Genomic DNA, 11,916 nt, shown 5'->3' with positions numbered 1-11,916 from the left:
GGATGAACAGTTTCCTAGGGTTATGGCAGGAGCCCTCATGGCGTGGCGGTGCCACGTTCGGCTGCCGACTGCAAGATCAGCAGTTCGAAACCCCCATGGGCTCCACAGGGGAAAGATGAGGCTTTCCACTCCTGTAGAGAGGCAGTTCTAGCCTGTGCAGCAGGCTCGCTCGCTCTAAATCAGAACCGACCCGATGACAGTGAGCTTGGCTTGAGCTCCTGAGGGTTATGACGGGGAGGGGCCGGGGGGCTAACAGTAATGGGTACAAGAATAAAGAAAATGACCTGAAATTGAATGTGGTGATGATTGACCAGGGTTTTTTTGTTTGTTTTGTTTTGAATAATTGTTCTCTTTTGTTCTTTTTATTCTAAGAAGAGCGTGTCTTTCAGAGACCGATAGCGAGCTGGTCAAATGTATACTGCAGACATTTATCCATGCTCCACCAGAAGTTTCAGAGGCTACTATACCAGTCAGTCAGTCTAAACTTCTTTTAAATATGAACATTCTCCTAATACTCTGAAGTCACACCTCATGTATGCCCCTCTTAAAGAAAGGCATCGTCTTATTTTAAGGAGTTGAAAACCAGCCGTCTAAAACTAGAGTTTGCTAAGAGGAGAGGTACTCTGTTCCTGAGCATCCAAAATGGTGTTGCCAGCAGACAAGCCAGCCAGCGTGACGAAAGAGCAGCGCAGCCCTTACCAGCACGTGTTGAACAGTGCGTCCTCCCGATACAAAAGCGCGTCACCAAAGGTCGCAAGACTCTAGAGACATGCATCATTTCTGATGCTGACAGATGAGTGGAATGAAGGCACAGTGGAGATGGGAGCATCATGAGTAAGGCTTAGAGAGTCACCTGCCTTTGCCCATGGAAACTCTCATTTTTAAAAAGAGCCTTTTTGGGAAGGGACTCGGGAATTGTGGAAGTAAAGGAATTGGTTTAATATGAAAATACCCACCCACCCCCAAAAAATAGCTCCACGCGAAGCAAAACCAGATATATAGAGATAGGTAGATATAGAGAGATATATCCTGAAAGTAGGCATTTCTGGTCCCTAAGCCACAGAGCGGCCAGGTGAAGCCCCCCCACCCACCCACAAGGTGGAGGGGCTTGTAGGGAGCCCGCCCCCCCAGGCTCAGAGCTGAGTTCAGCATCCCCTACCTTCCCAGCCATGGTCAGGAGGAGAAATGAGATGGCGATTCCAGGTCAGGCTGAAAGGCAAATAACCTGCCCTGGACCAAAGAGGGAGTGAAAGAAAACTCAAGGGTCTGGGATCTTAGCATTCCTGCTCAATTTGTCTCCTTTGCTGGGTTAGCAGCTCTGAAGGATCATCTCCGGCATTCCTGGAGATGACTCCTGGACAGAAGTTAAACAGCATAATCAATGCCACCACCACCACCCCTATCCCCACCCTCCATCCCCCAAGAACAATCTTTGAGAGATCATTGACTTTATTCACCTGCCTCTGAGATCACATACTCTCTCGGACCCCAGGAATCCGGATGTGTCTTCCCTGGGGTAGATTCTTCTCTCAAGGCCAAGAAACCTGGGTCTGGGGACACTGGGAGGGAAAGGAGGTGCTCTCTGGAGGCATTTGTGCGCTCGTTCAAAACCACCCTCTTTGCTCTTAGATTTCGTTCTTCCTGCTTCCCCATTCCACACACCCCCACTCCCCAGCCGGGCTGACGTGAGAGCAGGTGCCCATGGGGCACAGAGCGATCGGATCCTTGGTGCCCGCCCTCTGGCGGAAACAGTTCATCCTGTCCTGTGCTAGCCGGGGGCAGGGAGGGCTCTGAGGCCCAAGCCCCATTGGACAGAACATGAATTTGTTTCTCTTGACTAACTCACCTGGCAACCTGCTTCCAAAATGTAGCCAATGAAAACCCTATGAATCACATCAGACTCTGGTCTGACCTGGTGCCGGAGAGGCGGTCCCTAAATCAGAACACCGGAACTGCAACAACGGACCCCATCAAATGGACCCATGATCAGGAAAAGGGCCAGGCAACAGCTGTCGCCAAAGTCGTCCTGAGTCGGAGCGGAAGGTCCCCACCACCAGTCACGACAAGCAGGCAGTTGGTAGGGCACTGGCTGTACTGTTCCGGGGCGCCCAAGCAAGCTCAATGCCCCTGCTTTCCTGACACTGCTGAGTCTTTTACAAGACAAACCCTGCGTGTCTCTACCCACACATACCTTACTTACAGCTCCGTTACAGCTTTTTTTCTAAGTTACCCAGGGGTGTCTGCACCCTCGCTCTGTGTCTGACAGTGGGGCAGATGGATGAGGCACCCCCGGGGCAGGGTAGGCAGGGTGGACGTTAGATGGAGGAATGGCAGGCTGACAGGGAGGACTGGCTGTTTCTCGTGGTGATGGTTTGGGCTGTTTTTGCCTTTTCTTGCTGGAGTGGAGCCCCGACATGGCCCTGACCCTCTCACCTTATCCTCCAAGGAATCCGGGTTAAAAAATAACCCTGCTGCCAATGAAGAAACAGAAAATGGAGATAGCTCCTTATCAGTTGACCACCTAGCAAGAGGTCAGAGGTGAGGAAAGCAGGACTGGTGGGGCGAGGACTGGAACAGCCCTAAATTCCTGGTGCAGAGATTCTCACGTATCCTCTGAAGTACGATGAGAAGAAACAGGAGGGGCTGTGCTCGTGGAATGTAAATATCAGATAGGGCCAGGCTCCCTTCCTCATCCCAGAGAGCTGCCCTCTCTCTTCTGGGACAATCTCACATTCTTTCCCATGGATTCCTCTCTGCCCTCTTCAGCCCCAGCACTTCCCCCTCCTCCTTGGAAAGGATGGCTCTTTGCCTAAGCGAACAGGAGGTGTGTGGAAGGGGAGAAACTACCTGTAAGCAGTCACAGAGTTAGGAGAAGGCTGTAGAAAGCATCGCTTGGAAGCAGAGGAGCCCAGGTTGGTGGTTCAAACCCACTGGCTGCTCTGAGAGAACAAGGTGAGGCTATCTGCTCCCAGGAGGACTTCACCCTCAGAAACCCCCTGCGGCAGTTCAACTCGGTCCTGTGCGACTTGGCAGCAGTGGGTGGGTGGAGGTGGGTCGAGATCAGGTGTGTGTAGGTGGGGAGGGAGGATTGGAGAGTTCAGCAAGGAGACAAATATGGGGGTGGGATGGAGGCGGGCTATAGAAACCACATTGAATACTTTAAGCCATGGGAAACCATCGAAGGTGTTCACGGGAAGGAAACGGTAGGCTGCTGAGCTGGGCAGAGCGAGAGGTGAGGGGCACTGCCCTGTCTCCCTACCTGAATTAGTCCGGGAAGACTAGAGAAAGAAATCCAGAGACATGCATATGTGTATCAGAAAGAGCTTGCTATACAAGAGCAGCTGAATACTGAGCAAACATCCCAGCGCAGTCCAGATCAAGTCCCTAAGTCCAATATCAGCCCATAGGTCCGACACCAGTCCATAAAGTCCTCTTCAGACTCACGCAGCAGAGAGTGGGACGGGTACCTGGCGCTAACGCTTTAGGCACTGGATTCCAGGGTCTGCACCGGTGTGAGGTGTTCCGTCTTGGACGGGCGACTGCCCACGCCCGGCGTCCGCGGGAACGCGGCGCCTCTCCGGCCCGCCCTGGCGGCCGGCCCAGGGCCGAGGGCCGCGCTCCGCTCCAAAAGGGAGACGCTCGCTGGGCCCGGATTTGCTGGCCGAGAGCGCCGCTGCGCGCCCGATGCTACTAACGACTGCTGCGCCCGCACGCACCTCCCGGTTTCTCTGCCCCAGGCTCCCACAGGCAGTTTCTAGAATCAGAGGTTCTTGGGAGGCGAACGTCATCCGTGGACACCGGGTTCCATCCCAGAGCCTCGTCCGTGTTCGGCGTCCCTTCTGGAGAGCCGTGCCAAAGGGTGAGGTGCGGGGGCAAACCGGCCAGAGCCCAAGAGCCAGGAAATTAACATGTGAATGTGGTGCATGCATGATCTTTGATTATTGTTCCCTTCTTACATGCCCAAACCCACCGCCACCAAGTCGATGCTGATGCCCGATGTAGGGTTCCCCCAGGCTGCTTATCTTTGGGCAGCTGAGAGCCTCGTCGTTCTCCCAAGAAGCAGCTGGTGGTTTTGAACTACTGACCTTGAGGGTAGCAACCCAACACTCAGCCAAGGGCTCCTTCTCTATGACATGCACAGTACTGTACATAGTACTGTAGAGTGTGATTGTCAGGTGCCTTCAAGTCAGTTCTGACCCACAGCGGCCCTGTGTGCGACAGAAGCAAACACTGCCCCCTCCTGCACCAGCCTCATCACTGTTCTTACGTCTGCGCCCATCGATGCTGCCACTGTCAGTCCATCTCATCGAGGGGCTTCCTCTTTTTCACCGCCCCTCTACTTTACCACGCACGATGTCCTTCTCCAGGGACTGCTCTCTCCTGACAGCATGCCCAAAGTACGTGAGACAAAGTCCTGCCATCCTTGTCCCTAAGGACCATTTTGGTTGTACTTCTTCCAAGACGGATTTGTTTGTTCTTTTGGCAGCCTGTGGGACGTTAGGAAAGACATATTAGCAGAAATGAGATGTGTTAGTCTGGGTTGACTAGAGAAACAAGTTCATAGGCACGCATATGTGTACAAGAAAGAGCTTTATGTCTAAGAACAATTGTATAGTAAGAAAACATCCCAGCCCAGTCCAGATCAGGTCCATAAGTCTGATATTAGCCCATATGTCCGATACCAGTCTATAAATTCCTCTTTGGACTCACGCAGCACATGCAATGACGCCAAATGCAGGAAGATCACAGGCCAGTGGGTAGAAGGTCTTGTGGATCCAGTGGTGGTGGAAGCATCTCAGCATTGGCATAGGTCTCCACATGTCTCCTCCAGCTCTCTGAGTGTCTCCACAGCAGGAAAGGGAAGGCAGAGAGAATGGATCTGGCCTCCAGTGAGCTATTTATCTCCGTTGCGCCTCCAAATGAGGTCATCAAGCTGTGACTTGATTGACAGGCTAGACTCCACCCCTCCGCTCATGTAACTGGCACATAAGACCTTTTAAAACCCTCCAGACTATCACTGCCCAGAGATAACCAAAACCAAACTCATGCCCACCAAGTGGATGCCAGCTCACAGTAACCCTGTGAGACAAGTGTCAGCTATGGGGAATTGGACTGCCACATCACACTCTCTCAGAGCAGCTGGTGGGCTTGAACCACTGACTTTTAGGTTAGCAGGTAAGCACTCAACCATTGTGCAGTATGTTAGGCCGGGTTAACTAGAGAAATAAAGCCCATGACATTCATATATGTATAAGAAAGAGTTTTCTATCAAGAAGTAATTATGGATCAAGAAAGGATTCCAGCCCAGTCCAAATCAAGTCCATCAGTCCAATACTAGTCTTTACGACCCTCTGCAGACTCACGCAGTCACATATCACATGCAGAATGCAGGAAGAGCACAGGCCAGTGGGTACAGAGTCATGTGGATCCAAGGTCGATGGAAACGAGGCAGGGCTCCACCAGCTTCACGGTCAGTAGCAGAGAGTCCCACCAAGCAGCAAATCCAGTCAATACAACTATTATTCCAGTTTATGCACCAGCCATTAAAGCCAGTGATGATAATTGAAGAATTTGACCAGTGTTTTCCATCTGAATTTGATCAGGACTTGAATCACTTATTGATGAAGATCAAGCATTGCAGCCTTCAATATGGATTACAACTTAATGTAAAGGAAACAAAAATCCTCACAGCTGGACCAATAGGTAACATCATGATAAGCAGCGAAAAGATGGAAGTTGTCAAGGATTTCCTCAGGGTTGTATCCTTTCACCATATTTATTCAAACTGGCTCAGCGTCCCAAGCAGGATGTGCAAGTCTCCTGCATTGCTGCTTGGAGAAAGATAACCTTAATGCTTCAGGTTCAAGCTCCCTCTGGAAGCAGGAGGAGAAATATTTATTTATCTGTATGCTGACCAAATTGTTCAAGAAGTTGGACTCTGTGAAGAACTTGGCATAAGGGTTGGAGGCCGGCTGATCAATAACCTATAATATGTAGAAAACACAACCTTGCTTGCTGAAAGCCAGGATGGCTTGAGGCACGTATTGATGATGATCATAGACTACATACTGTCTTCAGTGTGGATTACACCTTATAAAGAAAACAAAAATTCTCACAACTAGACCAATAAACAACATCATTATCAATGAAGAAGAGACGGAAGTTGTGAAGGACTTCCTTTTGTCTCTGTGGACAATCAACGCCCTTGAAAGCAGCAGTCAAGAAATCAAATGATGTATTGCCTTGGATATATCTGCTGTGTGAGAGACCAGCCTCCACTGTGGGGGAAAAGGCCAGCCCCCCACAACTAATCGTGGGTTCAGTAAGCGCAATTGTACGGTTGAGATATGTAAAGACTACAATAAAGTCATAGAGTAGGAGAGAGAGTAAAATAAAGAAGTCAGGCACTTTTCATAGTAGCATGCTCACCTCCTGGATGGCCAAGATCTTACCAGCCGGGTCTGCGCACAGCGTGGGCCGAGGAGGGCAGGGGAGAGAGCCGGCAGGCCGGGAGATGTTTATTGCTAACCAACGCTTACCTATCTCTCTAGGGGGCGTGATTACAGGTAACCACACACGTCACAAGAAGGGGCTGTACAATAGGCAATACAAGCAATAGGAGGGGGATAAACAATGGGCATAAGCATAACAGGAAGGGGATGAGCTAGGGGTGTACGCAATAGGAAGGGGTGGAACTAGAGGTATATGTGTGACAAGATGGGTGGACCCTAGATACATGGTGGCAGTCTAACCTTGGTCACCTTTGAGTGGGCTTGACCTCCCTGGTTTCTCCTTCAGGGAAACAATTTGCTATCCTTATCAGAAGGGAGGGCCCTACTTGTTGTGGGATAAACAGTGGTGTCTGCTTGCTCTGGATGGCTGATAACGCTTAGGGAAAATAACCCCTGACATACTTCTGTTGACCTCCAAGTGTATAGTCACTTGCCATGTGTAGCAACCAATTGGGTCCAAGGGACGGTTGTGTAATTGAAGGGTAAATTAAAGGGACAACAGACAAGACATGGAAGTGTCCACCTCTTCCATGGCGACCAGAAGCAGAGTGGAGGGTCAATGTATTCTAAAGAAAATTTATATCCTCTCAGGCATGCAGGCAGATCACAGACCAACGGGTGGAAAGTCTTGTGGATTCAGTGGCGGTGTAAGCTTTTCAGCACTGACAGGGGTCTCCATGTGGCATCTCCAGCTCCGAGGCTCTGGCTGTCACAGCCTGTCTCCATGTGACTTGCCAACTGCAATGTCTCACAGGGAGTCAGCAGAGAGAGAGTGTCTCCCGCCTCCAGGGAGGAAGACAGGAGTTCCTGGGAAGCCTCAGGAGAAGACCACGCCCACAGAGAGGCCTCATTGGCTACGACCTGATTGACAGGCTAGACTCCACCCCTTCACTCTTAAGCCTCTCAAAATGACAAACGATTATACAACCACCACAGTTTACATTGAAGGGCTGAAGATGCCAGAGACATCATCTTGAGGATTGTCTTAGTCACCTAGGGCTGCTGTGACAGAAACGCTATCAACAGCGGCTGGCTTTCACCAGCAGCACTGTGTTCTCCCACAGCTTAGGAGGCTACGGGTCTGAATTCAGCTTGCTAGTCCTACAAAAAAGGATTGCTCTCCCTGTGGGCTCTGGAGGCAGGTCCTTGTCTTCGTTCACCATCTGTGGACTTGCCATCCCTTGGAGATCTCCACGCATCTGGGTGTCGATCCTCTCCGAGTCTTGGAGGTTTCCAGTGCCAAGACCCTGAGTTCAAAGGACATGCTCTGCTCACAGCTCTCCTTTCGCGGTGACAGTAACTCCCTTCCCTCTCGTTTCATCTCTGGTAGGAGGAACGGTGATGCAAGCCATCCCCCTACATTGGATCAAGGCTGTGATCTGATTGAGGGTGTGGCGTCTCGCCCTAATCGCCCCCCTAACTGATCACATTATGGGCATGATCACGTATCTGCCACACACTAAGCACCGTGGCCTAGCCCCATTGGCACATGCTTTTGACAGGGACACAATTCAATCCACAACAAGAACTAACAAGAACCTGACCCACGCCGTGGCATTTTCCATCACCTCGTGCACATGCAAAAACTGCACAGAGAATCGCGGAGTCCAAAAAAGAATCCACGCGTTGGGATTCTGGTGGGTGAAGAACATAGAGTGCTCGTCGTATCCCGTGGACTGCCAGAAGAACAAATCAGCTGTCTTGGAAGGAGGACAGCCAAAATGCTCCTTAGAAGTGAGGCTGGCCACACGTCCCCTCACACACTTCAGTCATGCAATGAGGCGGGGGAAGAAGATCTTCCTTGACAAAGTAGAGGGAAGTGGAAAAGAGGAAGCCCCTGAAGGAGAAAGCTGGCTGCCTCAGCGGATCAGACCTGGCAGGATGGCCCAAGGCCAGCCCTGGCCGCACCCTGCTGCCGTGTGAACAGAAGGGCTCTAGGAGTGGCAACAACGGAAGGGCATCTAACAACCGCAACACGCAACACGATAACATCCACTCCTGCCCAGCAGGAAAGAGCATTCGGAAGTTCGCGTTTTAGTCTCTATGAAATTCTACTGCTCAGTTTTGCGCCATTTCCGATTTCCATATCAATAAGCTGTCCTTCGGATTCCCCCTCCGAGTAGTTTGAGCAAGTGGCTGGTTTGCTCCACGATGCATGCATTGAGGGAGCTGTTTGGCATGTGTTCATTTCACGTTCATGTGAATGTCATTACCGTACCTTTGGGGGAAAGTATCCTTTAATATAGTTTGGGCATCTGTAAAGTGGCAATTTAATAGTATCTCCTCATCGCACTGCTGGGTGTGTAAAGTCATACATAATCTATAGCTTTCTCATCATAGCACCCAACTCAGAATAAATCCTGGATGCGTTTTAGCTGCAGTCCACCATGACGTCTTCCTGGAGGAAGAGGACCTTGAAAGAAGAGCAGGATTGCAGGAGTTGAAGAGCACCCAGTAAAAATGATTAGAATTTAAAAAAGAAAGGGGAGCAGGGTTTAGACCAGAAAGAAGAGGAGGAGGCCACAGGTCAAGGTGGGAACGAGTACAACTTGAGCAGGCTTTGTGATGGTTTTTCCCTTCTGTCTCCGGTCATTCTTCAACTTGACCAGGGCCTTTTCGAATCCCAAGTTTTCCTGCCTACCGTCTTTCCTTGCTTCAATGGATAGAATTTGCGGCTGCCAGGTTTCTTTTGGGGAAGCCTAGTTCGGAAGACATTCCAGTGCTGACATGAGTCTACATGGCTTAGGCAGGCACTCCGGGTTGTGCATGATCCAGCCCCAGATTACTGGGTAAACTGATTCCCCACTCCCTCTCTCGTATGCTAACGTTCCAGTTCGGAGTCTGCCCGTTGCCCTTTGCTCTTCTGTCTGCCTGCGGCACTCTGTCCTCTCACTGCTGCTCGAGCCAACAATATAATCCCTCTTTCAAGGGCTCAGCAACTGTCACCTTTTCTCGGGAGCTTTTTCTGAGCCCTTGTCCCTGAACCCCACCAGAACTGGGCCTGGACCTTTCTTTCTCACCACTCTCCACCTTGACTCGTCTTCCTTTCGGGCCCACCAGCTCCTTCCTGAAGGGCAGGATTCCTGTTGGTCGTCTTGCATGCATTAGCATCTCCGACACCACTGGTGTTCAATACTAATGCTTAAATCAGTGCTGAAAGTCGGACTTTCAACAGCTCCACATTCGTAGAGATTCTCAAGACATTTTCTTTTTTTTTTGTAATGTTTTTTGTTACTTTTTTTATTTTAGCATATGAAAAATGTCATTAGTTAATTCTGGATTGAGAACATATGGACATTTTTATAATGTGTAATTTTCCATTTTAATTGCTTTTTCTAAAACAAATCAAAATTACACAAAACCTCACGTGTAGTCATGCTGTGCAACTGGAATCCTATATCACTTGAATCTAAGGAACCAGAGTTCTATATGTAAATTGTTTAATATACTGTATTTATTCATTTATTTTATTTTTTTTAACATTTTATTAGGGGCTCATACAACTGTTATCCCAATCCATACACACATCAATTGTGTAAAGCGCATTTGTACATCGTTTCTCAAAACATTTTCTCTCCACTCAAACCCCCGACATTAGGTCCTCATTTTTCCCCTCCCTCCCCGCTCCCCTCTCCCGCATGAGCCCTTGATAGTTTATAAATGGGTATTTTGTCATATCTTGCCCTGTCCGACGTCTCCCTTCACCCACTTTTCGGTTGTCTGTCCCCCAGGGAGGAGGTCACACACAGTTCCATGCAATCGGTTCCCTCTTTCCTACCCATTCTCCCTTTACCCTCCCTGTTTTGCCACTCACACCACTGGTCCTGTAGGGCTCATCCGCCCTGGATTCCCTGGATTTTCAGTTCCTATCTGTACCAGTGTACATCCTCTGGTCTAGCCAGACTTGCAAGATCGAATTCGAGTCATGGTAGTGGGAGCGGGGAGGAAACATTTAGGAACTAGAGGAAAGTTGTATTTCTCATCATTGTTACATCGCACCCTGACTGGCTCATCTCCTCCCCGAGACCCCTCTGCAAGGGGATCTCCAGTGGCCTACTAATGGGCTTTGGATCTCCACTCCGCACTCCCCCCATCATTCACTATGGTAAGATTTTTTTCTCAAGACATTTTCATGGTGCAGATCGACTTGTGTCTTTTAACTGTGCTGGGTTTTGAAGGAAAACGTAGCCTTTACAGGAACAAAGGAAAAAAGGTTTCCTGTTTTAGACGGATTATTTGAAACTGAGGAATCGTTGGACATTAAGTTTAAAAAATTATCATCAACCTGTATTTCTTTCCAAGTCTGAATTTACATTTGCCTAACTTAGTATAGAGGAGCCATGGTGGCGTAGTAGTTATGCACTGCCCTGCTAGCCACAAGGTCATCACTTCGAAACCACCAGCCGCTCGGAGGGAGGAAGACAGGCTTGCTGCTCAGTCTCAGAAGCCCATGGGGCAGTTCCACCCTGGCCTGGACAGTACTAGGAAGCTCACTCAGCTTGGTGGCAGTGAGTTTAACTTGGTGTGTGAGATTTTCACAGTAATTAGGTTGAAATTATCCAAATTTTTGTTTGAAAATGCCTATTTGCTAAAAAGACATTTGTTTTTAATGAAAATCTCGCTAATTAGTAAATTTTAATTATGTAAAGCCTTTCCTTTTCCTTCTCTGGGCCTTAGCAGTAAATATAAAGTGAAGACAGTAAGCCAGATGATTTCAAAAATCTTTTGTAAATGCATAGTATGAATTGCAGATTTTATGATCTTCCTCCTGTGGTAAAGCTGGCAGAGAAATCCCTGGGCTAACCAGGACTAAGATAACCCAGAAAACAATCAAATATGGTTCGCATGCCAGTTACGTTTCTTTTGTTTAACTTCAGTAGTTAAAATCAAGTTACCATTGTTTTCTGTTTTCTTCCCACAACCGAAGCTTTAAAATCATTTTCATCACTGCTTTAAGAATGTGAGCCATTTCTCAAGGGGCAAAAAAAACCAACAGAGGTCTGAGATGACCCAGACGTCAGTATTATCAGACAAGGAGTTTAATGCAGGTATTCTAACTATGCTCACTGAGATCAAGTGAAACATAATTGTAGTGAAAGAATTTAGAAGCGAGTCAGCAGAGAAATAAAAAATGTAAAAAAGAAGAAAGGAAGACATTTTAGAGTTAAATCACAGAATGTCAGAGTGTGGCTTTTAAATCGCGAGATGGGTTTAGTCGCAGGATGGAGATGCCAGAAGAGTATGTATACTTGAAGCAGACCAGTAAGAGCTATCTGATTGAAGAAGGGGGTGCGAGGGGAGCGGACAGAACTTCAGGGATCTGTGGGATGACAGCAAAAGCCCGAACATGATTGAAGTCTCAAGAGGGAAAAGAAAGAATAGGCTAGAATAATATTTGAAGAAT

The sequence above is a fragment of the Echinops telfairi genome, unplaced genomic scaffold (assembly GCF_000313985.2).
Source record: "Echinops telfairi isolate 266 unplaced genomic scaffold, ASM31398v2 ScPeMD7_12;HRSCAF=54, whole genome shotgun sequence".
NCBI classification, from domain to species: Eukaryota; Metazoa; Chordata; class Mammalia; order Afrosoricida; family Tenrecidae; genus Echinops; species Echinops telfairi.
Note: the sequence above shows the minus strand (reverse complement) of the source record.